The sequence below is a fragment of the Canis lupus genome, chromosome 6 (genome assembly GCF_003254725.2).
Source record: "Canis lupus dingo isolate Sandy chromosome 6, ASM325472v2, whole genome shotgun sequence".
Lineage (NCBI taxonomy): Eukaryota > Metazoa > Chordata > Mammalia > Carnivora > Canidae > Canis > Canis lupus.
In genome coordinates this window covers 67,756,660-67,783,903 of record NC_064248.1, presented here as the reverse complement: position 1 = coordinate 67,783,903, position 27,244 = coordinate 67,756,660, and the positions used below count along the sequence as shown (strand labels likewise).

At 36.8% G+C, this 27,244-nt stretch overlaps 1 long non-coding RNA gene across 1 annotated transcript; it reads right to left on the bottom strand.

Moving 5' to 3' along the window:
- Positions 1 to 2,378: 2,378 nt before the first annotated feature.
- Positions 2,379 to 9,163, bottom strand: LOC112679128 (uncharacterized). Its single transcript, XR_003148136.2, has 4 exons — positions 9,032 to 9,163; positions 6,498 to 6,692; positions 4,622 to 4,672; positions 2,379 to 3,086 (listed from the first exon to the last, which is right to left on the bottom strand). It is a non-coding gene; the product is annotated as an uncharacterized LOC112679128 (long non-coding RNA).
- Positions 9,164 to 27,244: the final 18,081 nt, after the last annotated feature.

The following is a 27,244-nucleotide window of genomic DNA, read 5'->3' as shown; positions in this document are numbered from 1 at the left end:
TGCATTTCTTCTTAATAATAACTTTGTAGAGGTATAATCCACATATACAAAATTCATTGTTGACATGTATAATTCTGTGGTGTTTAGTAAATCCATAGTATTGTGCAATCACCTTCACTATCTAATTTTGGATCACTTCATTACCCCGAATAGAAATCCCATACCCATTAGGAGGCATTCCCCAGATTTTTTGCCCCAGCCCAGATGTCTAATACCATGTAAACAGAAGACACTGGTTTTCATTGTCTTGTGCCTGCTATCAAGGGGAAAGAATCCAGTCTTCACTGTCAAGTGTAACGTTACTGTAGATTTTTTGGTAGATGTCCTTTAACAGGTTGACACAGGTCCCTTTGATTACAAGTTTGTTAAGGATGTTTATCCTGAAAGGGGTTGGATTTTGTTAGATGCTTTTTCTGCATCTTTTGAAGTGATCGTATGGTTTTTGTCCTTCCTTTTATCAACATAGTGTATTATGTTGATTTTCAGATGTTACGCCAATTTGCATTCTTGAGATAAATCACAATTTTTCATGGTTTATATTCCGTTTTATATGTTGCTGGATTTGCTTAGCAATATTTTGTTGAGGATTTTAATGTAATAACCATTACATTACAGTTTCCTGGAGATGGCTTTGTCTGACTTTAGTATCATGGTAATACCAACCTCGTAGGAGGAATTGAGAAGGGTTCCCTCCTCTTCTATTTTTTGGAAGAATTTATAAAAAAAGGAATTTATTAATTCTTCTTGAAATGTTTAGCAGAATTTACCAATGAAGTCATCTGCACTTGAACTTTTGTTTGTGGGAAATCTCAAAATTACAAATCGAATCTCTTTACCTGTTATTGGCTTATAGAAATTTTCGAAAGATCATTTTAAGGCCAGGACCTGTGTGAGCATGGTTTATCGTAAAGAGACCACAAAAGTCACTCATCGGGGCTGAGGAAGGCAGAATAGGGTACGTCAATGATTTGGTCACCACTGTGGGCTATTGGGCCTCAGTTCCTCTAGGAATTTAGGGAGATCAACTAGAAAAGTCCTCAGGATTATCACACCCAAGGCATGAACCTGGTAAGGTATTTACGTATCCTGAAACTCTAACATATCATTGGCTCAAGGCTGCTCATAGGGGCACTGACTCTTGGAAGTTTCCAGCAGAAGAGCTATGCCAAAGTCCTCAGGCAGGGTGGACAATATTTGCAAGTCTGGAAAGGTGAGCACCCGGAGGACTGGAGTAATGGACCAACGGTGTCTGCTACGTGCTTTGGGGCATAGTGGCTGTTACTGTATTAAACTCTATTACATTCTGCTTTTCATTATAGATTCTTATCTACAAGTCTGTCACCACCAAATTGTATGCTTCTTTAGAGTTTTATGTCTTAAGTATTTCTCATATTTAACATCTACTTTCCATTTTTAAGGCTTGTCCTAGACAAGGCTTACAGTAATCTTTACTGGCTGATTACATTCACCTACCAACTTTTTATCTCCCCTTCTCTTTTCAGGTTCAAGGGATGATAAATAGACTCAACTTCTTTTATCATCTATCTATCATCTATCTATTATCTATCTATCTCTCATCTATGATAAACATACAGTATTATATTAGTTTCAGGTGTACAGTATAATGATTCAACAATTCTATATATTTGTCAGGGCTCATCAAGATTAAATGTACTCTTAATCCCTTTTATCTATTTCACCCAGCCCCCTACTATCCTCCCTTCCGTCAACCTCCAGTGTGTTCTCTGTATTTAAAAGACTCAATCTCTTGATTAGGAGAGTGGCAAAGAATTTTGCAGTTATGTCTTTTTAATTGTCATAAGGGGCACAGCTCACCTGCAGTAGATCACATGACTTCAAAATCAGTCTCCACATTGACCAAAGAGTATTATTTTTAGTGTCCAGATTCTATCATTTTCTCCCCATGCCTGTGCTCAAAATATTTCAAGCCTTCCAATCCATATTGCATACAGATAGCTCCGTTTGATGGCGCCACTGCCTGTCTAGTTTGTTCTATCTCTTTCCTCTATATACATACATTCTAGCAATACCAAGGTACTTATAATTCTTATAACGCCAGCAACTTTTACACATTTTTTTGTCTCTTAATATAGATCTCCCTTACTCCAATCAAGATGCACACACACCCACACCCCCTTCTTTCTCCCTTTGCCCACCACTGAATCTGGGACCACATTTCTTTTTAGGGCAATCCATATAACTAATACATAATTCTAGTCTGAATATTTGTCTCTGCACGAGATTCAGCTCCTTGAGGATATAAATGATGATATCTTTTAACATTTATATTCGCAATGCTAAGTGTAGGCCTAACAAGTGGTAAATTATAAACAAAATATGTTAAACGAGTGAACGAATGCACTTAATCATTGTTGTATTTGCTACTCGACAGTGCCTAGTTTTTCCATAGAGCCAGAGAGGGGAGAGGGTACAAGGAAAAAAAAGTAGGATGTAACTGAAAGAACACAATCTTTCAAATAGACCAAATGTATCTTATGCTCGAACTTTCTTTCTGCTCTTTGCTATGTAAGTGACTCAGAGCAAATTACATTAACCTTCAAATCCATTTTCCTCTTCCTAAAGAAAGGGATGATCCTATTTCTCAAAGGCAGGATTGGAAGTGCATGCACACATGCATGTACACATATATGTAGTCACATGTCACACCCCACCCCTACCCCCACTACAAGGCACAATGCCTAGTGAGCCTTTTGGTTTTGGAAGCATCAAATTCCTCATTTGGATGTGTTACTCCAGACTATTTGTTGATAGATGCAAAGAGCTGCTGGTTTTGAGTGAGGCACAGAACAAGAGAAAGCTCTGCAGCAGATCCAGGCGGCTGTGGCCTCTGCTCTATCACCAGGACCACATGATCCAGCAGATCCAATGGGGCTTAAGTGCCAGTGGTGGACAGAGATGCTGTTTGGAGCCTTTGGGAAGTCCTTGTAGGTGAGTTATCGCACAGGACCTTGGGATTTTGGAGCAAAACTCTGATCTCTTCTGCAGATAAACAGTTCTTGGCCTGTTACTGGCCCTGTAGCCAGTAGAGAGTCTTGATTACAGATCTAAAATTGAATGAAACACAAGTTAAATATTTCCTTGTATTGTAGACCTGAATAGTTCTGTTATGAAGAAATGTAGAGAGGAAAACAAATCTAATCAGTATGCTATCCTTTTAATTGTCAGAAAGTTTATAGATTATAATAACAATGAATTAAATCTTAAATCAGAATTATTTTCATATGGCCCTCAAAAATGATTTGTGTGCAGTGTATTATATATTGTAAAAAAAGTTATATAACATTGCTGATGAGTAGTTTTTGACCTGAGAATAGAATCTGTGATTGGAAAATGGTTGATTTATTATGAAATGAGAGTAAGTCAAAATCCATCCAGGTATGGATGTGAAACATCTTATTTGTTCTTTGAGATATAAGGAACTGGGCAATACTTTATCATACTAGGAAACTAAAAAAAGAAAAATACTAGGAAACTTCTTTCCTTTTACATTTAGATGATATTATTCTCCATCCAAGATTTTCTTTCTATTTCCTATATTTTTAATAGGGAGGAAATTTTCTAGAGTAGGGATATAAAATAAAATCAGATATTACTTGAGGTCTACTCTTGATAAAACAACCTGGCAATCTTTGGAAGTGAAATATAATCTCTTCAAGGTCAATGAACTGTGTCCAGAGGTTTTTGGTGATTTTCTTGTGAGACATTAAGTATTTCACTGACAAAGTGAGTTCCCTTAGGGAATGATTACCCTATTATGGTTCACCTCAGTTTCCCCTTTGAAATGTAAGATACAGAGGATTCACTTCAAACCAACACTACAGATTTACTTTAGTCTTATTAACTTGTGATTATCAGCTATGTGGTAAAACTATATAATTTCTCTTAGTTATTACTATTTGGACAATGCTTATCTTACAAGTAGGAGGAGGAAAGGAACTGACAAACATATTTTAATTCTTCTTAATTGCTTTTCAATGATTATGTGGTTAATACTTCAACGAAAGCTTTATAAATGAGATAATTACAGGAATACTGCATCTAAGACAATTTTTATTATCTATTTGAGTGCCTTTGCACTTTAAAATAATCAAAAAAATGCCTCAGACTTTTTCTGAAGTTTGAAGAATGTTAAGTAGGGGCACCTGGGTGGCTCAGTGGTTGAGCATCTGCCCTCGGCTCAGGTCGCAATCCCAGGGTCCTGGGATCGAGTCCCACATCGGGCTCCCTGCAGGGAGCATGTTTCTCCCTCTGCCTGCGTCCCTGCCTCTCTCTGTGTGTCTCTCATGAATAAATAAGTAAAATCTTTAAAAATAAAATAAAATAGGATAAAAAGCATTAAGTAGCAATAATACTGAAACCTTTCTTTTCCTTTTGTCCCCTCACGTCTCCTGGCCCCCAACTCCAAGAAACTAGAGCACTGTGTAGACTTTTCTACATAGAGAGAAGATTATACTTTCTTTTTTCTGTAACATGTTGACACGTCTGCTATGCTCTCTTCTATTAGCTATAGAGCTTTGGTTACCAAACCGTGGGTGATAACAAGAAAGGATTTCAGTAGTTAAAATGTTTAAATACATACCTCAGCTTGTAGGTTGCCTGTTCTCTCTTGAATACGTTTCCCCATTGCTGCCTAAGTGGGAGTCAGACAAGTTGTAAAGTTATTATTATGTATGCATTGATGTACACATGAAGCTATTAACACAGAAATCTTTGACAGGGCAAACTTGTAATGACTTCCCCAAAGCTGTTATCTTGAACTGTCTCTACATTTTCCTTTCCTTTTTGTTGAACAGATCTTTTTAGGAAAAGGGCATACCACATATAGAGTCAGAAAACATTTAGATTTCGCCTTTTTGTAGGTTCATAGCAGCCAAACTATTTCATTTAAAAAGTGTGAAAAAAATAATGCTTCTGGGCTAAGAATATATGCCAAGTTTACGCCAGCATCACATTTTTTATGGCTGATTTATAAACCTCTCAAAAAGGATGGAAATGCTGACACATTAATAACTCTAGCAGAATAAGTCCTGCATACTCCAAGAAAAGAAAAAAATAGAGAAAAGAAATAATGGACAATTCCAGTCCAAAGAATGGAAGTTTCTTTAAAAGGAGAGGGGATATTTTATGTTTTGCACAAAGAATTTCACTTTTTATACTTGTTTTGGTAAGAAATAAGTAATAATAGATTATTTAACCTTAACAATAGTATTTCCTATCATTTTATCTATTCATTTTAAGTAATCCAGTATTAGAGTGATATTCAAAAAGATAATTGATAGGGATGCCTGGGTGGCTCAGTGGTTGAGCATCTGCTTTCGGCTCAGGGTGTGATCCCTGGACCCCGGGATCGAGTCCCACATCAGGCTTCCTGCAGGGATCCTGCTTCTCCCTCTGCCTGTGTCTCTGTCTGTCTCTCTCTCCCTTTCTCTCTCTCCCTCTCCATGTCTTTAATGAATAAATAAATAAAATCTTAAAAAAAGATATTGAAAGTTTTAATGCCATTAAACATGTTTTTTCTTTTGAAATAATATGTTAAATTTCAACCCTGTAAACCCTAAATGATAATAAAAGAAGGCAAAATCTTAAATATAAGCATGGTAATCCCTATGCTTTTAAATTAATCCAGTAAAAGATCAAATATATTTGAAAATTATAATACCTACTTTCTATTGGTACAGAAAATAAAAAGATACTATAATAGTACTTCCTAGAAGGTAAACTTGACACCATATGCTCAAAACCCTACAATTCATGCATGTAGACTCAATCATTACATTTCCAAGGCCTAGCCTTGGTTTTTAATTAAAGATTTGGTTAAATATTTATAAATCGATATTGTTTTATATTATTTTAAAAATTATAAACAATGAATAACAATAAGGAAGACATTAATTACAGTGCATAAACAAATGTAATATTTAATAAACTCAAAGAACCATCCTTGAAAGATAAATAATAAACTGAAGCAACTGGTACAAGTAAAAACATAACTATATAAGTATAATGATATAACAGGACATCAAAAATGGAAATTTTTGTTAGCCACTTACATAAAACGTGCTAAAATCTTTGCCTTATCACCAAATGCATGCTTACAAGATAAATTCCATAGAATCTAATCTAAAAATTTTGAGTTTCCTCAGCTACTTTGAGATTTCATGAGAGTGAATGAGGGATAATTCTTATGAGGACATAATATTCATAAAGACTGTGTTTTGGGTTTCATGCTTTCGGTCATCCCAGTTGTGAGAGAATTTCTTGCCCTCTTTCATCAAACCTGTATTAGAGATATCCTCTGGAGGTCCACAAAGAGCTTACGTGTGACCCTCCACCATTAGAAGGCGGGACAAATGGTGGTCTAACTCCCACCTACAAACATCTAGGATAAATGTGGATCTAGGATCACTGCCTTGGTGTTTGATCTGGTTAGAGTCCTGTTCTATGGGGGAACTTACAAGACTGGACTTTGTTGTCATTTAGATGAGGACTGTCAGGAATAGGCCACGTAGGTCTTGTCTCCTTGGGCTGCCCAGAGCGGAGGCTCCAGTGAGAAGAAGTTGGCAGTTGAACACTTCTGAACAACAGCTCCGAAGTTGGCTGAGCAATGAGTGCTGGGCCATCACCTTCCTCATTTACCTGGGATAAGAGAACTGGGGAAGAGAAGAGTCCGCAGGGTCCAGGAAAACCCAAGGTCAATGAAGTCAAGCAACATAGGCTTACCACATTTTTGGAGATAATTTTTGAAAGCTAATACTCCGCAACAGCACTTTAGTGAAAATTAAATTGATCGACTGGGAGAAGGGTCAGTTCACTTTGCACGGAGAAGCCTCAGATGGCTTTATTGTCAGAGAACTCTACCTTTGAGTCTGGCGGTGCCAATGATTAGAATGAATAATCTCAGACAAATTAATTAACCTCTTCAAACTACAGCTTCCTCATCCATTTTGTAAAGGGGATAATAATGCTACCTAACTCCCAGAGTTAGAGTGAGGATTAAGTGAGATAATGAATGCAAAACATTTAATCCAGTGTCTTGTAAGTAGTAAATGCTCAGTAAATCTTAATTATGTTATTATCATTATTTTGCTTGTCATGCAGAACAAAACACCTGGGAGGATCAGAGGGCTGTGCCAAGGCAAATGTCGCCGAGGAGGCTTCTTCATTTATGGCTGTGACGCTTCAAGAAGCCTCGTAAACCAAGGCCATCGAGACGTCGAACTTCCAATGTTTTGAAAGTGCTAAAATGCATTTTTTTTCCAACAAAACTCTCAAGCTTCCTGCAGATTGCCAACTCGGAAGAAGACAAACAAACTGCCATTTCTTGGAATGCCAGCAATAAATGGAAATTCCACAAAAATATCTGTGTCCCCACTGGGAGTGTGGCACCAAAAACAACATCCGCTATTTATTCTCGGGACAGTTTGTACCTTGCTAGAAAATGACACAGGGACTCCCTTGCTGTCTTCGGTATTATTTAACTAGGAGGGATGTAAAGTTCATCACCTCTCCATTTGAACTCTGTTCCTGCCAGTGTCACAAATGGTGTCATCAGCGGGGAAGCTCACAAATGTTTGTAATTAAAAAACAACTTTGCTCCCAGGCACGTGTGCAGTCTGTATATAGAGAGAGATGCTTTTCACCATATGAAGGCTCAGGCTCTAGCACAAAATTTTGGAAAATTAAATTAAAACTGTGTGTATTGTTTTCCTGAAGGCCCGTTAGTGGCTTGCAGTGAGTCTGCGTGACTGTGGCTCTGGACGCATGGCTTTGAATCCCCGATCTATAATTTACTGAGCATTCATGCTCCTTTCATATATAAATATTCGGCTTGGCAAATCTGATTTCTTTTACCACCAATCCCTGTGATTCATTTTCTACAACTATGTGGTGTGGGCCCCCTGCGGAAAGCCTGCTATCGTCCTCCCTGCTGCTCTGTCCACCTGTTTAGAATTTACATCCAAAATTCATCTAAAACATACCATTTTCCCCCTGGAGAATAGCGAGTTAATATATTTACAAATTCCAGATGAACTAGATATGTTCTGAGGGCTTTGCAATTTCATATTTTGGAAACTCCACTTTGATGGAGCTGGCAATGTCTACTTTCCAGAGTCAAATCAAAACAGAACCCCCTTCTAAAATGAAGCCCAAATGAAACAACACACAAAAAAAGAATTCCTCCCATGCACGTTTCATAAAACACCGCCCCCCACCCCCTTTCACCAGGGTGTTCAACATGCCAGAACCAGACACAAATGATTATATGCACTTTAGGTTAGATTTTTCTTAATAAAAACAGACAGAATTAATTTTCATGGGAATTATGCAATTTTTCTGAAGTTCTGGGCTCCCTGGCTCCTCAGGCAGCTCTCCATAGATGGCAGCTCCAAGCTCCACTTCCTTCTTCCCTTCTTCCTACTAAATTGCATTAGCATAGATTACTTTGGAGTGAACATTGTAGGGACTTTTTTAATCAACGCCAGGAGAGCCTTCCTGCTTGTAAGCTGATTCATAAGTTTCTCTGTCCTGTTTCTGGAGATAGTTTCCATGGAGGGACACAAGTAGGGGGCGAGATGGCAGGGCTTCTTTAATTTAATAGGCTCCTGCTCGAAAGCTCCAGCTTCTGGAAAGAATTCTGAAAAACAGATGTCTGCCCTCCAAAGTGAAAAACGTGCATCTGTTTCTTAAATGTCAAAACAATAATAGTGAAGTTCCAGCAGACACACGGAAAGGTGTGAGTGGGTGTTCTACAACCGGAGAGCTGGGCCTTATTTTTAGACAGCTGAGCAATCCCCTGAGTTATCTTAACGTGCAGACAGTGAGGAAGGCCAGGAAAAAGAAGCTGAGGATGAGGTGGGCAGGCAGAGATTGCAGTTTATTGGAGGACTTTAGTTGTTGGCTCGGGTGCTACAGGTTTGTGATGCAAGTGTACCTCTCTCTTTAAAGATCCCACCCGGGGTTTCTTCCCATCACTTGATTGTAGACTTACCTGAATTCATTAGTCACCGTTTCCCTATCTCTCCATCAGTACATCGCTGGGTTTCTGTTACCTGTGTACCAGTTTGTTTTCTTCCGAACGCCTGCATTTACGGAATGTGGTCAGGAACTGATAGGGTCCAGAATAAACTGGGTTGATTATTTCTTCCTGTGCAGGACGCAAGCTGGCAGGAAGGAAATCCCACCTTTTTTCCTCTTCAAAAATAGTGTTTTGACTGTTATAGAAGCGAGAACACATAGAGAGGAGGTTAGCTAGAGTGTCAATATTTCCTATACGGAATGATAAACATTTTAATGTAATTAAGCGTTAGGATTAATTTGTTAATCCTTATATTTTCCCTTGTCCATTCAAGAGATGTATCTCTAATTAAATTTCCCTTTGGCCACACTAATGAAAAGAATATCATCTAGAACTCTAGCCATAGTCAGCATGTGTGGGCAGTGCTGATAAGGCTGGGTAATTGCAGGATTAATAATTGGCTTTTTATTGAAGCTGAAAGCTATGCACTGTATAGAAACTCACTGAATTACTTGAAATCACATCTATGGACTCTTTGCTTTGTGCTGTTTGCTTTGTACTGCTTCTTCTAATAACTCCCTTTTCCCTTCTTTGTGTTTCTCTGATTTTTGCACGCAGGGTAACAGTCATGCTACGGCTACTCAATTGTTTCCAGGTCGTCCTCTTATTATTGGTTTTACATAATCCCCATAAGCAAGAAGTGCAATTTAAACTGCAGCGGTGGTTCTGTGATTAAGAATACTGACTTTTACTATCTCCAACTCAGTTTCCTTATTTATAGTGCAGACCAGAGAGTAATTGCTAATGTGGCCAGTAGACGGGCATCCCTCTCAAATCTTGCAGGGATAGGAAATAGTCTTACAACAATGCTCAGAGTCTGTTATCATGCTGCTAATATACACAGTGGTATAATTTTGTGTCTTTACCTTGATGGAACTGAGATGGGGCTTGGGAGGGGTGCTAATCACGAGGAACCATCGTCTATCTACTCTCTTCACCTTCTTAAATATGGAAACAAAACCTTTATAGCTTGGTACACACTCTTTCTTAGAAAATCCTACTGACCCGGTCATCAGTCAGGTCACTTTACAGCAATATAAGAATGTACTGGAAATAACCCTGATGCAGGGCAGTGGAGAGAATGCCCTCCTGAATTGAAGCTATTTGTAACGGCTTGCACAAGATATTCTTCAAATACTGGAAACAATAAAAGCTAAACGAAGGGTTGGTTCTACGGTGCTGTCTTGCACGAGAAAATTTGGGAAACTGCCACTCATTTTATGTTTTGTTCTGTGAACCTGCAAACATATAAGATGCCCATGGAATGTGTCCTGGTGGACTTCACTTCTCCTTTGTGTGACAAAGGCCTCTACATTCTGTGTAACACGCTCTATTCCCTTACCTTCAGTGTTCGTTATCCAGTTATCTGAAGACCAAAAATGGGTAATATGGTTAGGGTGAAAGCAAAATCTCCAGAAACTACCAAGCCCTACAAAATACTTTTTCCCCTTTTGTTTTAAAGAAAAAAAAAAAAAGAAAAGAAAAGAAAAGAAAAAAAAAACCCAAAACAAACAAACAAACAAAAAAGCCGGTGTGTGGTAATTTCTGTAGAAAAACTCTGATGATGAAAGATGATAAAGTAGACTGCATCGATGACAATTAATTTTCTGCTATAAGCAACTAAGTCAACTCTTCACCTGATTAGTTGGGGCCACTGCCCGTTCTTCCTCTTCTGGTGATTCAAGTCATAAAGGCTTTAGGATCTACGATTCTCTACAGGCTCTGCTTTTGTTAATATTTGTTGAGCCCTAAAATACTGAATGGCTTCCTTGAGAACTTTAAGTATATTATTATTCTTATTTTGGGCATCTTAATCATTTAATATTCCTTTGCTATCTTCAGATATTAATATTTATTAGCATTATCTAGTTAGAGCTTTATTTCATACTTGGGGGATACATTTTCTAACATCATTTACATAGTTAGTGCTCATGATTTCCAATGCACTTAGCAAAAGAGAAGATTAATCTCTGTAAGTAAAATGTAAACTAAGTACAGTTAAAAATGAGGTGCTGAAATTCAAGGGCAAGTGAAGTGCATGTAGTTCTTTCACACCACAGATTAACAAAGTATGTTTTCATGCATCATTCTTTGACTCCAGATTGACTTTAAAAAATCCTATTTGGACCCTCCATGCGAGGGCAACACAAACATTTCTTTTGTTTTTATAATCTTTGCTTATGGCTTGCCCTGATGAAAAGAAATAGTCTTCAAAGATTATCTGCTACAAATTTCCATAAAGAATGTGATTTATCCTGCACGATGTGTCCATTAACTATTACTGTTTTCAATCTGTCAGCCCTTCAACAATCTTTCCCTTAAATTCGTATGCAAAGCTTGTAAAAAACATCTTATTGACTCTTTTATTATTCAGCATGTTAATTTAATATTTTTTGAAAGCTAATAAAATCTAAATGCCGAAGGAAAATGGAACTGTTTACAATTCAGCAAGACTGAAATACATCAAATTCAAAAATTTTTCCAAGAGTGTAGGAGATCATTTATTAACATAAATGTTTAAAGAGGATCCATGTGGGGGGAAGGAGAAGGACACTTTGCAATCTTAGTTCTCTTTGTGACAGCAGGAAGTAACTTAAAAAACACAAAGTTAGGAAAGGAGAGAATCAAAAGAAACCAAGGTGAACTGTGCATTATAGATGCCAAGAAGGATCATATCCCCCAGCTACGTGTTATCCTAAGACAAGAGTAGGAAGTCTGCTTTTTTAGAGCGTTTAATTCTTTAAGCAGAATTGTTAGATCCAACTGGAGGCTGATGAGATTATAACCGTACACAGGTATGCACACACAAACACACACATTTTGTGAGTCATGGTGGGGGTGGTTGGAATTGATATACTTCAGTGCTCTTTGGCTCGTGATGAGAACCATTGCCAGGTCTGATATTGCCCAAGGAATTAGAGGCAGTTAAGGAAGTAATGCCTGGCATGGTCTTCTGATTATTTAGAACTTGGGTGATAGAGAAGTATGTAGGCATTTTGTTTAGCTGTGCCATATGTCTAAAGCTGAAACACATCAATATACACACATGCATGTCCACGCACACACACATACACACCCCAAATAAATAAGCAAAAGTAACCAAACAACAGCAAAACAACAAACATAAGAGACAGCCAGCGGGTCAACATATTTTTTAGTTGACTAGAATTTGGTTAATGGTGTTAATAACATTAGAGTCATGATGTCAATTGTTGCACTGGCCCTTTTTGTTTGGCATAGAGAAAAACCGTTGCACAAATTATGCAGCTTTACCAGGAACTTCAGTCATCTGTGCCCGGAGTAGTGAAATCCACAGCCGTTGCTTGGGAAGACAATTCTAAGACGAGGGTTATCTGCAATTCAACGATACGAGCAGCATTGTTAAAAAATGGTGAACAGAGAAAAGGACTAACAAAGCAATGGTGCCCAGAAAGGGTTTCTGTGAATTGTCTTCCCAGAATAAATAAATCAAATATAAATTGAGAAGAACAGAAAAGATAGATTTCAGCAGGACTTTAGATGAAGAGATTTGGGGGAAATGTTATGAAGAATGTTATGTTTGGAGATGTAATGAGTTGTAGAGGGGTGGTCAGTAACTAAAGATACTATTAAAGATGGGACCAGATGAGTGGTTATTTAGAGAGCAATCTGATTCCAGCTTTAAAAGTGGTTTCAGTTTTATTTTGGAGATGACTGTGAATAGTGCAGGCTCCTGAAGAAATAGTATGAAAGCAAAGCTAGGATAGGTTAAGTGCACTTCTGGGTAGCGTACCGTAAAGGAGGTATATTATAAAAAGTTCTACAGACAGAAAAGCATTAATTTTAACTTATACTAATTATTCTATAGCCATGCTTTTTATGAAGAGGGAGATGTTACAGATGTAAAGGAGGTTATTACAGGTCCAGAGATGGTGTCATTTTGGAGCATAAGTTGTGGCTTCTGGCAGACCAGAAAACGGAAAACATAGATTATTGCAAGGCTCTTTCAACCTCTCTGGGTGTCCATTTTTGGTATAATCAAAAGACTAAAAATAATTTCTAAGAGTGTTTTAGATTTAAAATTTTATGATAGATGAGCTAGTAATATTGCAAATAATGGATCTGTGCATATTTCTCCATATCAGGTTACTTTTATGGAGTGTTAGGGATGGTTTCAGTATTTGGGGACTCCTTGGGTCAGAGAACTTGGTAGCTCATTGACATTGGGGGGAAGATGTGGATGGACTTCTCCAATTCACTTTAGGTGGCTTATTGGCTTATTCTTTTCCTTTTGTGTGTGTGTGTGTGTGTGTGTGTGTGTGTGTGTATTTATTGAATTATTTTACTATCCATATTTATTTTGAGAATGAAACTTTTGGCTCCCAAACAGCATATTCTTATCAAAAAGGAAAGAAATACAGTGAAATTTGACAAAAGTATAAAAGCCGACTCATTTTGCTTTCAATGTTCCTGTGGTATGACTTTATTTTTATTTTAGAAAGAGGAAGAGAGAAGTGAGTGAGGGGTAGAGAGAGAGGGAGGAAGGAGAATCCCAAGCAGGCTCCACACAGGGATCGATCTTATCACTCTGAGATCATGATCTGAGTCAAAATCAAGAGGCAGACACTTAACGGACTGAGCCCCCCAGGTGTCCCACTCTTGTGTCATTACATTTTTTTTTTAAAGATTTTATTTGTTTATTCATGAGAGACACACAGAGAGAGAGGCAGAGACACAGGCAGAGGGAGAAGCAGGCTCCATGCAGGGAACCTGATGTGGGACTTGATCCCGGGATTCTGGGATCATGCCCTGAGCCGAAGGTAGATGCTCAACTGCTGAGCCCCCCAGGCATCTCTGTTATTACATTTTTATGGGTGAAATGGAAAGTAGTAGATTTTGTTGATTTGATATTCAGGCATTTAAAACAGCCCTGATGCAACTGAGCTTGAATCCTTCTTATAGGTTCTGAAGAGAAATTGCAGTAAGACTTTTGGTCACAATAGTCACCTACCTAGAAAGCCTGAGGCAAGGGAAATCCACAGCCAGCTGAAGTAGGTTTTTTTTTTTTTTTTTTTTTTAGTAGGTTCTTAAGTATGACGCTGTTACAGATAAAACATTCCTTACAGAGGTTGGCTAATGGTATTAAAAAAAAAGAGATTTTACTACTTTAACATCAATGGCAAAGTTTATCTTAATGAAGTCAGTTCACATCTTATTTTCCATTGATAACACTTGTGCTGACCTAACTGCTTTGTATATCTGTAGCATCTCAAAGAAATAGAGATACTGAATTAATAGTCACTGTTCTAGATGCCTGCCTGATGCCTTGGGGAACAGGAATGTGTCTGTGTGTGGAGATGTGTGAGTGTGGGCACGCGCGCGCACACGGTTTTCTCTGTGCTCCTCCTCATTTTACCCTAGAACAAAACTAGTCCGCTCTGATTTAGGGTAATTGTCACCTGGGAGTCTTTCCCCAGACATGTATTATAAAGACACAGGGAGAACCCCAAATCTAGTACATATATCAATCATACGCACTCTCAAATCTTGCATATATTTTCTTGTGCCTCCTTTGTTTTTTTGCTATGTTTATTAGCATATGGACCAAGCATCAAATTTAGGACAAACTTCACCCCAGGGACATTTTTCTCTCTTTTTCTCTACCTTCTTTCTACCTTGTTTCCAACACCCATAATCCCTTCTAGCTTTGTTTGGTGTATAATCCACTCTATTGCTTTCTTTACCTGTTAGCACCTATATTATAATGATGGGCTTAGTTTCCTGGCTTTACGGCTAGAGTAAATGGCCTTGAATTAGTTAACTACTTGGATGGCACTTAACAGAAGCCATACAAATTGGATTGAGAAAAATAGAGGAGTATAATGTAAAGATTGAGAAGTGGTTAATGGAACCCAAAGGCTGGAGTATAGCAAGTCATAGACACAGGATCTGCAACTCTAACCAAGGTCCACAGAGGTTTTTCTCTTTGTTGTCTTTGTTTCTTTATCTTTTTATTTTTTATTTTTTATTTTTTTATTTTATTTTATTTTTTGTTTGTTTCTTTATCTTTATTCACTTCAGTATTTTCTCTCTTTGTAAATCAGCTGTCCCTGATTCTATCCTCATGACAAAATACAATATGGCTAACCTGGAGCTCAAGAGTCTATACATCATAGTTCCAGCTATGTGGAGAATGGCTCTGAACTCCCTTCCCAAATTTGCTGGGGAGAAAATTTGATAATTCCAGCTTGGACTGAGAATTCACCACTACTCTAATCAGCCAGAGTCAGGGAGCAGAGTCAAAACATAAACTTGACTGCTGAGGGACCACTATTACAGTAACTATTGGACAGGATCTTTTTATTAGAAGCGCAGAGACAATTATTTTTATCTCTGAACCCCTAGCTGGCACAATCTTGGCATATACCTTTCAAACATTTTTGAAGAAATGAATTAAGAGAAAAATTGACTCTCTCTTAGATTCACTAGTATTTACATTCCTGAATTAGAATTTCTCAGGTTTTAATTTCTTTGCCATAACCAGAAAGGGCAATTGCCTTGCCAGCGCAATGATGGCATTTTGACAAAATTGTTTGTAATTTTTTGCTGGATTAAACAATTTTCTGGGGTCACATTAAAAAATAACATTTTTCAACAGAGGAGAAATATGTGATTGTTCCCATGTGTTCATTTTAGGATTGGGTTAAATGTCTTATTACCCCTCTCTATCAGAAAGAAGAAAGGCCCAATTTTTTCCTATCAGACTTGCTGCCTCTTTTGCATTCTGTTTTTTCAGGTATGTTTACCTGAAAATATAAGTGACATGCCAGTGTTTTCTACTTTGAAGTTCTAACTGTCCTTGAAAGGTCTGCAGCTGCCATTTTAGCGGTTTGGGCAATTTTTTGTTTCTCTATTTTTTTTTTTTTTTCTGATAAGGAGCGATGACATTATCGCTATAGGCATTGATCCATCGATATTACCAACATTTTCTTAGAAAATTCATCCTCTAGTTTAGACATTCTTACATTTTTATCCAGCAGTCCTCACAACTAATATTTGTGTACCTCAAATTTATAAAATTAGAATATAGTGGTGAGATCTAATAATATGAGGACTTCTAAGAAAACAATTAAGACTCTGGCAACTATATAAAGATAAAGAATAATTAGAAAAAATATTGCAAAAAAAGTCACACTATAAGCATATTATATTAAATTTGGGAACCAATCTAGATGACTAGATTGTAATTATTTTTAAATAGTCTTTACTATTCTAAGTTTTATAAGGTTTGCATAAATAAGTTCTGTGAATTTGAAGCAGTTCCTGTTGCTAAGACTAATCACTTCAGAATTGCTAAGTTTTATTTACTAATATCAGCAAAGATGCATATTCCTACTATTAAAGGGCAGTCTACCTCTTCCCCAAATTTTTCATCTGAAGCTTAATATCATAGGAATGTATTTAAAGGTCACATTAGCGTGCATTCCCTTGGCTTCCACCCTTTTGAATCATGTAGGAAATTAGGGCAGAGTTGATTTCCTGTAGCTTATGAAGAGTCAAAGTACACAGCCTGTGCAGATGGTGTGAGCTTGCTATTTAAAAAGCCCACTACTTACTTAGACTGAGTAATGAACTCAGGAACCACACCCAGATCCCAGCACCCACTGTAGAGAGACACATTCAAGGACATTAACAATCCATCTATTGTTTTACAGAAGCATTTTTTTAAGTCCTAAGAGTAAGGCATCGTCATTAACAAGGGCAGTGGAAAGTATGTTTCAGTATTAATATCTCATGAGCCCAGGGAATTAAGGTTCTTAATTCTCACTTAAAAAGAAATGGCCAGATTTCTCCCCACACATATACCCACGTATAAAAATGAAAATAGAAGTTTGAGGTAATTATAACTTTGATGTATTCTCCAACTCCAAACTTTGTTTCACCCTCAGAGCAAAATCAAGTGTCAGCCTTTGTGTTTCTATTCAAATTGCCTGAAATACTTAGAATTTTGAGTTATCTAGGTTCTTGATAAAGCTCTAGAAATCAAAGAGATGATACAATTGGACAAAGCAACAACTTTACAAATATTACATTAGTCAGTGGAAAAAGATTTCTGATCTGCGCCTCCTTCTGCCCCGTCATGTCTATACTAAGGAGTGTCTGAAGACAAAACAGAGGGAATCATAAGTACAAAGGCTCTAGAGCAGGAGTTGGCAAGATCAGAGCATAGAAAGAAATGAAAGCATGAAGGGGCTTCATGGTCATGCTGGGACATTGGTATTTTATTAAGAACGGATAATACTGGAGGTGTTAGAGCAGGGGAGGGATATAACCTGATGTCCATGTGTTGAAATGATCATTGGGTTAAGTCAAGAAATTGAGGGTGGTGGGAAGTGGGAGTAATTGGTACAATAGAGTTGAGAAAGGATGGATGGTGATTTAGACCAAGGTAGTAGCAATAGCTATAGAGAGAAGCAGATAGATTAAAAATATACTTGGAGGCAACTCACTAAGTCTCTGAACCTAAGGCATGTTCCTTGGGCTAACTTTTGGGCAGTATCTTTCCATTTTTCCTAATCTAGCTATAGTGGACTTTTCATAATTACTGAATCTACCTTTCTATTAACCTCAGCGTTTTTGCACATGATGTATTTCTGTGTGGAATATCCTCCCTTCTCTTCAGCTAAGTGATTCACTCTTCTGCTGATTTTATTTAAAAAACCTTAAATGCCATTTCCTACCAAAACTTCCCTGAGATTGCTTTTTAAATTTTAAACTATTCCTTGTATTTCTTCAAGGCCCTTATCTTTCATGACTTCTCCAATAGTCCGTCCATACTATATATATTTGTCATTTTTGCTTCCTTAGGTCCTAGCCTCATACCTAGAGTGTAGTGGGAATTCAATAAATATTTTGGCTAAATAATTGTCCACATCCTTCTTTTCATGAATTACAATATACATTAGTCTATTATAGACTAGAAGACTGAAGTCTTCATGCATTTACACACATACACATGAATACACACACACACACACACAAACACAACTTTGTTTAAACCAACATTTCTTGGCGTTTTGTGTTCATGGAGTTCTTTTTTTTTTTTTTTTTTTACATTGTTCATTATTTTGTAATGGGAAAGCAAAACATACTTGGAGAAATGCCGTGTTAGATTATGAGTTTTGTGGGAAATCTTATTTTCTACACAGTTTTAACCAGTTAATATTAAAGAATGCTATTTCAATTTTCTATGACTTTGGAGAGATTATTTTAACCTCACTTTGCCATAGTTTCCTCTGGCAAAATGAGGATAATACTGATAATTCTTTCATTGAACACTGAGCGTGAGCGAGCTCACACATATATGAACAGAGTTTAGAATGGTGCCCTGCACATAGGAAGTGCTCATTAGACATGAAGTATTTTTATAATAAGTAATTTGCTACAGTCTAATTGTATCTTTGGGGGGATGAGATCTTAAATTATAAATAAACCTATAATCCAGGTTTCCTTGAAATGTGTTTTCTAAAAAACAGTTTCATAACAAAACATAGAAAACCTTGAACACTGTTCAAATTCCAATTCTCTTTCTTTCCTTCTAAAATGTTTTCATCAATTTCTGATTTGCTTCAATTTCCGTAGAACCTAACATGTATACATAACAATGTACTTAAAATATGTATTTTTGGTTACCTATGTCACAGCTACATAAATTATGAGACTAATATAATATTTGATGTAGGAAAACGTCAGAAAATGTATCTGTAAAAAAAGAACCTACTAGTACAGATTTTAATAACATAAAATTGCTGAGGTTTTCATAAAATGAACTTGGAAGTTTTACTTATTCATTTACTCTGGTAGCACTTTGCCTAGTTTAATTAAGCATTACAATTACCATCTATTTTCTAAGTTTGCAGTGATTCATAAATTAATAACGTTAATGATAGCAAGGGAAAAGTAATAATGAAAACATATTCACATTTATTAAATGCCTATATTGTGTTGTATAAAATATAATCTCTGTTCTGCTTTGACTACTATTTGTTCCCACAGCCTCCTAGGGGTTCGTTTTCATTTTTCTAACACTTACTTTCTTGTAGTTTAATGTGTTTCTTTGTTATCTGTTTTATCACTTATTTGCCTTGCTAAGTCTCCATCTTACCTCAAAACTTTGTAATTCCAATGGGGTACAGTTGAAAATATGGGGATGTAGTTCCTGTCCAAAAAGGCAATATCATTTAAAATACTAAATCATCAAATTATCTCTGGAAAGCAAATAAATCAATTCTCTTCTCATTTGTACACAGCACTATATAATTAACATTAAAGGCCTTTCTTTTTATGCTCATTTCTACAATTTTTCACAAAAGAACATGCCCTGATACTCCTTTCTTTAATCTTATCACACTAACCCATCACAACTGAGAATGCATTCAATCCTTTTCCAGTAAGAGACAAGCCAACCACTACAATAAATCCTCCGAAAACCAAACAATTTTTGTGCTTCTTTCATTTTGAAGTGAATGTTTTGCTCAGAGAAAATTTTGTTTTGATTCGGTTGATCCACAGATGGGGATGCTAGCAGAGATCTGACATGTAAAGAAACGTATATTAAGTTGTAGGCTGCCATAACAAAGTACCACTACTCGGTGGCTTAAAACAACAGAAATTTATTTTCACATTTCTGGAGGCTAGAAGTCTGAGATCAGGATGTTGGCGGGGCCATGCTCTCTGAAGTTTCTAGGAAGAATCCGTTTCATGCCTTTCTCTTCATTCTGGTGGTTGCCAGCAATCCCTGGTGCTCATTCCCTGTTGACACATCACGCAGTCTCTGTCTCCATCCTCCTATGGTGTTCTCTCTTTGGGTCTGTGTTCCCACAAAGGAAAAAATACTCCTCCTCTGTCTGTCTTCTATACTGTTAACATTACACTCACAGCACTCCTGAGCCACCCAGTGTGTGTGTGTGTGTGTGTGTGTGTTGGAGAAGAGTCCCAAGCCAAGCAATTCTCAGATTCTTTGGACACCAGTTGGGTCTCCTACAATTTGACCAAATTGTACACTATCTACTTGGAGATAGCATCAGATCTCACAGGTCAAGGGCTCAGTCCCACAGACTCCCCTATCCCCTTCCTCACTTTTAGGTGCCAATTATAAATCTAGGTTGTTACCTGTACTTCTGACTGCCTAGCTATAAATCATAGGTTTCTATGACTCCCTTCTCAGTTTCAATTAATATGCTAGACCAGCTCACAGAATTGAGGAAAACAGTTAACTTACTCAATTACTATTTTATTCTCAAAGGAAGTAACTCAGGAATAACTAGATGGAAGAGATGCACATAACAAGGTACCGTGGAAAGGGCTTAGAGCTTCCATGTCCTCTCTGGCTGGGCTCCCCACTCTCCCAGCACCTCCACCAACCCAGAAGCTCTCTAAACCCTGTCCTTTTGGGAATTTTTATGGCAGCTTCATTACTTAGGCATGATTGATCAAATCATTGGTCGTTGATGATTAAGGCAACCTCCAGGCCCTCTCCTCAGCTCTAGGGTGGAGATAAAAGTTCCAACTCTCCAAATACCCAGTTGGTTCCCCTGGCAACCAGTCCCAGCTTTGGGTGGCTTTATAAAAGTCCCTCAGTAACTTAAAGTCCGGTGAAGTTGAAAGGGGCTTGTTACATGACAAACAAGACATCTATTTAACCTTAATGCTCTGGAGCTATTTTAGGAACTGTAAATCAAGCTAAGTATTAAAACAAAAGATGTTTCTATGGTTCTTATATAGAGAATTAAAATGTTTTAAGAGCTACATGTCAGGAACAGTAGAGGATGACCAAATACATATTTTGTTGACCTTGAAAATAAAACAACCATTTATTTTACCAGCAAATTGGGTTATTGAGAAGTGGCTAGGGATTGCAATTTGGGACATGCAAGCTATGGCAAAGTCTAGGCAAATCTGGAGAACACAGGAAAGGAAGATTACTTTATAGAGAAAAAGGAGAAATTTGGGAAAGGCTGCTCTGAATGAAAATCTAAAAAAACAAAAAATCTACTGGAAGAAAGCAAGAGTTCAGGTGGTAACTTTTCTCATTGGCTGAGTTGTGGCAGTTTCTCATTGGCTGGTCTGCAGTCATCGACAGAATCTTCCTTCCTCCTAGTCTTCTTCTTGTCTTGATGAATTGTAGGCTCCTCCTGTCAGCCTCCTAAATAATTATTTTATTATTATTATTATTTTATCTTTTAAGATTTTATTTATTTATTCCTGAGAGAGAGAGAGAGAGAGAGAGAGAGGCAGAGACACAGGCAGAGGGAGAAGCAGGCTCCATGCAGGGAGCCAGACATGGGACTCGATCCTGGGTCTCCAGGATCAGGCCCTGGACCCAAGGCAGATGCTTAACCACTGAGCCACCTGGGCTGCCCTAAATAGCAATTTTTAGATGAGGTTTCCTTTATTCAGTTTCACAATTTCTTATTATAGGTAAAAATATTAGTTTCTGTGTCCACATTTTCTTATTAAGATACCAGTCATATTGGATTTATGGCTTACCCTAATCCAGTATGATCTCCTCTTAACTAATTACTAATTAATGTAACCTCATAATTGAGAGCACAATATTCAGCTCGGTACACAAATCCAAATTCGGAATAATCTAAGTGACTCTAAGGCATTGTTCCAATGAGGATCTATTTCTGCCTCCTTCAATTAATCAGACCGACCCAGATGTTCTGCAAGTTTTTGACATATAAGGAACTTAAGATTGGTTTCTATTCCAAGAAAGTAAAAAAAAAAAAAAAAAAAAGCTTGGCAGTTAAAGTAACCAGGTCAGTGTTGAAGGGCAATATAAGTTGTATAATCTGTGCATCACATTTTTTGCCTGGTTGCTCAGCGCTGTGCCCATTTATCTGTTAGTCTATTGCTTGAGTGAAGAGGATGACAACATTCCGAGAGTGTGTGCCTTGTCACCTGATCACTAGGAGCCTCTTTAGTGAGAATCGGGGATGTGGGTGGAAAGGATTTGATGAATGATAACATCAAACACAGACATGTTCAAGTTCCAGATTTACTCTATCGGGTTCAGTTTCCCATTCCCAAGTCTTAGCACTAATCCTCCAATCTGGCTTATTCCAAGATTGTCACCTTGGAATTGAGCATGGTCATCTTACTTTTCAGTAACGCAGAAAAGAAATGAATCCACCTATTTATGTCTACTCCAAGACTCTCACCTTTCATAGTCCTTAGAAGACATTCCTTGGTGAAGTTGCAAGACCTAAGCAGTGTACTTTCAACTGGTTGGTGCAGTTCATTGGGCCTTTTGTAAACCTAGAGGTTTTTCACTGTCAATCATGTCGTAATAGGAAACTCTTCATGGGACCATAGTTGTGGACTGTGTGACAGGTGACAATATGAAAATAGTAGCACATTTGTAGATTGAGCAATTTCCTCATTCACATTTCTGCCTCTAGGGCTAAAATATACTTTTGGGAGCTGATCCAATAGGGCTAGTTTATGATGGTCACTTGCTGGTGTCCTTGATGGGGCTCAGGATACGCTATCTCAAAATATGGCGTACTATATAACGTAAGCTGAAGGAATTTAAAACAAAACAGCAGAAGCAGAAGGGTCACTCTGATACCACCCTCCAAAACCCACCCTTCTTCCCTGAAACAAGTCATAAAACTCCCCTGTGAAAGGTGCTCTCTCTATACCGGGAAGACAGAAGACATTCTTATCATCAGAGACAGGGAATTTGAAGCCATGACATCTCTACAAACAAACCTTGTTAAACTAACCCTTATTTTTTTTAGTTACTTCTTCACCATTTATTCCTCTAGCCCAAATTCACTTGTCTTGACCATTCTTCACAAATCTTTTCTTGGTCTTAAAGTTATAAAGGTTCATGCTCTGGTCACTTCTTCAGGTCTTTATTGTCTTGTGAAGGCTCCCATGTACATGTAAAAATTTAATCAAAGGTGTATGCTTTTTCTCTGTTAATCTGTCTTTTTCAGTTTAATTTTCAGACCCAGCCAGTGACGTAAAGGAAAAATTTTCTTCCTACATCTTATTATCAAACAGTCTCCAAAAATTCCCAATACCAAGCCAGAAGGTGCATAAATCTAGTTGGTCAACTCTCCCCCCACCTGCCAATCTTATAAATTATGCTTTTCCTTCCAATTATTTGCAATTTAATATAAGGTATTTGATCTCTATTAATAGCAAATGAAGGATTCTAATACAAAAATTGACACTGGGAGCTAAATATTTACTAGGCACGTGGCTTCAGGTCAACAAAGAAGTGTCATTTGAGTGTTTTGGTTCATTTCAACCTAATAACCAATTCTAAAGGTGATGTTGCCCATAACTTACTCTTGCTACTGATTTTAATATTCATTATGGTTATCTGATAATGATTGGAAATAAGCTCTAGCTAGCTTAAACAAAGTTTAAGATAACTTAAGCGAAAAGAGTAATTTATGAGGAAAAAAAATTGCACAGCTCACAGAGTTGAAGGAAGAACTGAAAAACCATCCATGTCTTTAGGCAAGACATCCAAAGACAGAACGAATAAGTATGCAGTATACACCTGGGAAAATTGGCAGAGGGGGGTCTTTGGTTATGCCTCTTCAGGACCTGAATTAATGACTATCTTGTGCAAGCTTCTGTCTCATTACAAGTTTTCAAATTAAATCACAATCTCACTTTATGAACTCTGTGACAAATTTTCCATTATCCATGTATGATTAAAGTTTAGAAGGTTTTCATGGAATGTGCCTGATAAGGTTTTCTTAATGATATTTGTATATTCAATGGGTGAATTTATGAACATCTCTGATCCCTATTTTAGACTCTGTGCCTACAAAAATAAAGGTGACAGTTAACCGTAGCCAATGTCATTTTACCTGGTATGCAGACATCTTATTTTATTAATATTATGCCAGATTTCTTCTCAGGAGTGATTATTTTGAAGGCTTATTGTTTTGTAAAATGTTATATTGCTCCATTCAACCACTGACAATGAAAACAAGATGGAAATTGACATATTTAAATATACCCAGGGAGAAAAATATTCTTACAGCAGTATTAATTCCACAAGTTTTAAGAAATGTATAATTTTTCATTTTTGTATAAAAGCTGTATGGCAGATAAACCTAAGCCCTAATTTAAAATATATTCCTTATGGAAAGGCTCAGGTTCTTATCAGTCCACTGATTCACCTTTCAGAAACTTTTTAAAAATGTGGTCAAAGTTTCTATAATAAAATTTATAAATCATTTCTTCATTTTGAATATCAAAAATGAGATAATGGAAACTTTTCTCCTTTTGATTTAATTCTTTAAAAACTTCTGATAAAAAATGTGCTGATTCTACCATAGAAGGGATTAGCAATTTTTAAATTGAAAATTTAACAATCTCTCCTTTCCTAACTCCCACCAGATTAAATCTCTTCCAGTGGCTATTTATAAAAGGCATATCACTGCAAATGCAAAGTAAAATAGTCATCCACTTGCACTCAAATTATCTGGATATTTGCGAATGTAGGCAAAATATAGAGTATAACTGCTTCGCCGGATTTTTGTTGTCAATATTACTGTGTTCATCCCACAGGAAGAACCAAAAGGAAACTTCTGATTAACAGGTTGATTTAACATTCTTGGATTTTGACATAGAAACATGCTCCACTGACTTTTTTCAAGCAAGTAGGAGGGTTTTTTTGTTTCTTTTATTTCATGCTCTATGTTCTGTGAAAGCTAATATGGCTACTGAGGATGCTTAAATTATTTTAGAGAATAATTTAGGCATGAAGAACTTCTGAATAAAAAATTAAAGAAGTTTGGGGCGCCTGGATGGCTCAGTTGGTTAGTGGCTGACTCTTGATTTCGGCTCAGGTCTTGATCTTAGAGTGGTGAGGTGAGCCCCGCATCTAGCTCCCTGCTCAGCAGGGACACTGCTTGAGATTCTTGCCCTCCACCCCTCCACCAACTCTTTCTCTCTAAAATGAAATAAAATAAATAAATCTTTTTTAAAAATTAAAGGTGTTTGTTTTCTTTTATTCACTCAGTAATTAATCAGGCATTTATTGTGTCATTAGACCTTTGTGTTGGGTACTTGGCTAGAACTTGGGAGTCAAAGATTTTAAGAAAGGCTAATTAAATATAATTTTTTAATTTTTATTTATTTATTGTTATTTTTAGTAACCCCAATGTGGGGCTTTAACTCACTATCCTGAGATCAAGGGTCAGCTGCTTAACTGGCTGGCAGCCCAGGTGCCCCTAAATATATTTTTAAATTAGAGAGATGGGTGTTACCAAAACCTTTCATTTTTCTCAGAAGTCAATCTAAATACTAGTTGATAAATACTCTTCCCAGTTACCACCACAGACTCAGAACAAAGACAGGAATCTTCTTCTGAAGTTTAATTATCATCATTTTAAAGGCTATCAATAACTAAGTTTGAACAGTAAGTATTTTTGTCTCTTCATTCTTATACATAATTAAATATTCCACTGGAATTTATACATATATATTAATACCTATATAGAAGTTATTAATTTGAATGTGGATTTGCAACTGACCAATTCATCTATTTTGTTTCTATTAGAATATAGAAATTAACACAAATAGATCCTTTACAGTGGATACATTGTTTAAAATTTTTGCGTTAAAATCAATGTTTTTTGAGTTAAAAAAATTATTAGAACTTAACATCCTTAGATTCCACCCCTCCACCCCCCACTTTTAGCTCCAGATGGAATGACCATTAGCATTTGGCCCATGCTTGACAATATTATTGGAGAGTTTGGAATAATCTAAGGGCTTTGTACATGTCAAGAACAATAAATAAAAAATATTTATTAAGCTCAATAAAAGAATTAAACCCATCTTTTTCTGAACATTTAACACTTGGTTCTTATAGTGAAATTCAGCGGAGAATATATACATCAAGGCCTAAAAGCCAATTTCTTTTTTAAGATTTTATTTATTTATTCATGAGAGACACACAGAGAGAGGCAGAGACACAGGCAGAGGGAGAAGCAGGCTCCATGCAGGGAGCCTGATGTGGGACTCGATCTGGGGGTCTCCAGGATCACGCCCTGGGCTGAAGGTGGCGCTAAACTGCTGAGCCACCTGGGCTGCCCCCACATATTCATTTCTTAATCTGTTAATTTTCACCCATGTAATGCAAGATGATTTGTTCACTCATACTAGTTCCTATTTCCTCTTTTCCTGAATCCACTTTTGAAAGCTTTATTATTGTTTTAAAATTCTTTTGTTAGTTACCTTGGTAAAATTATATACTTATATCTCTAATTTTGTTTGTTTACATTTTTTTGTGTGTGTGTGTGACAGTATTGTTTTGTTTCACTTACATACAATAAACTGCACCCAGTTAAAGTGTAAAATCAAGATACAGAGCATTTTCATCATTTCTGGTCGATTCTTTGTGAACCTTTGAAGACGAGAGCTCCCTCCAATCCCTTTCCCAAACAATAATCTGCTTTCTATCATTATATATTAGTTTTATTATCTTGAATTTCATACCATGGAGTAATGTAGTACATGCTCATGTCTGGCTGCTTGTATTTAACAAAATTATTTTTTAAAATTAATTCCTATTGTTGAGCAATTTTGTATTTCTTTCCTTTTTGTTGCTTAGTATTCCATATGGATATACCACATTTTGCTTATCTTTTTACCTGTTCATGGACCCTGAAGTTGTTTTAAGTGTGTGGCTATTAGTAATAATATAATAATTGCTATTAGTCTGAATGCCAATGAATAGAATTTCTGAGTTGTGTGATGGGGATGTATTGGGCTGAGAAAATTCCAAATGACTAATGGAATTTTATCTTAGTGATCTTAGGTGGTTGTGTCATTTTTCCTTCCAGGAAGAAGCCCAGTACCTCCACATTCTTACCAATTCTTGGTATTGCCAATCTTTCTAATTTTAGCAATTCTAACAAGTTTGTAATCTCATTGTAATTTTAATTTCATTTTCTTAATAACTAATGATGTTAAGTCTCTTTTTAGATGCTTCTCATCCATTCATATATTTTCTCTTATAAAATGTCTGTTTTACGACAGCCATTTTTATTGAGTTGTCTTATATTATGAGTTATTAAGATATTCTCATACAAGTTCTTTTTA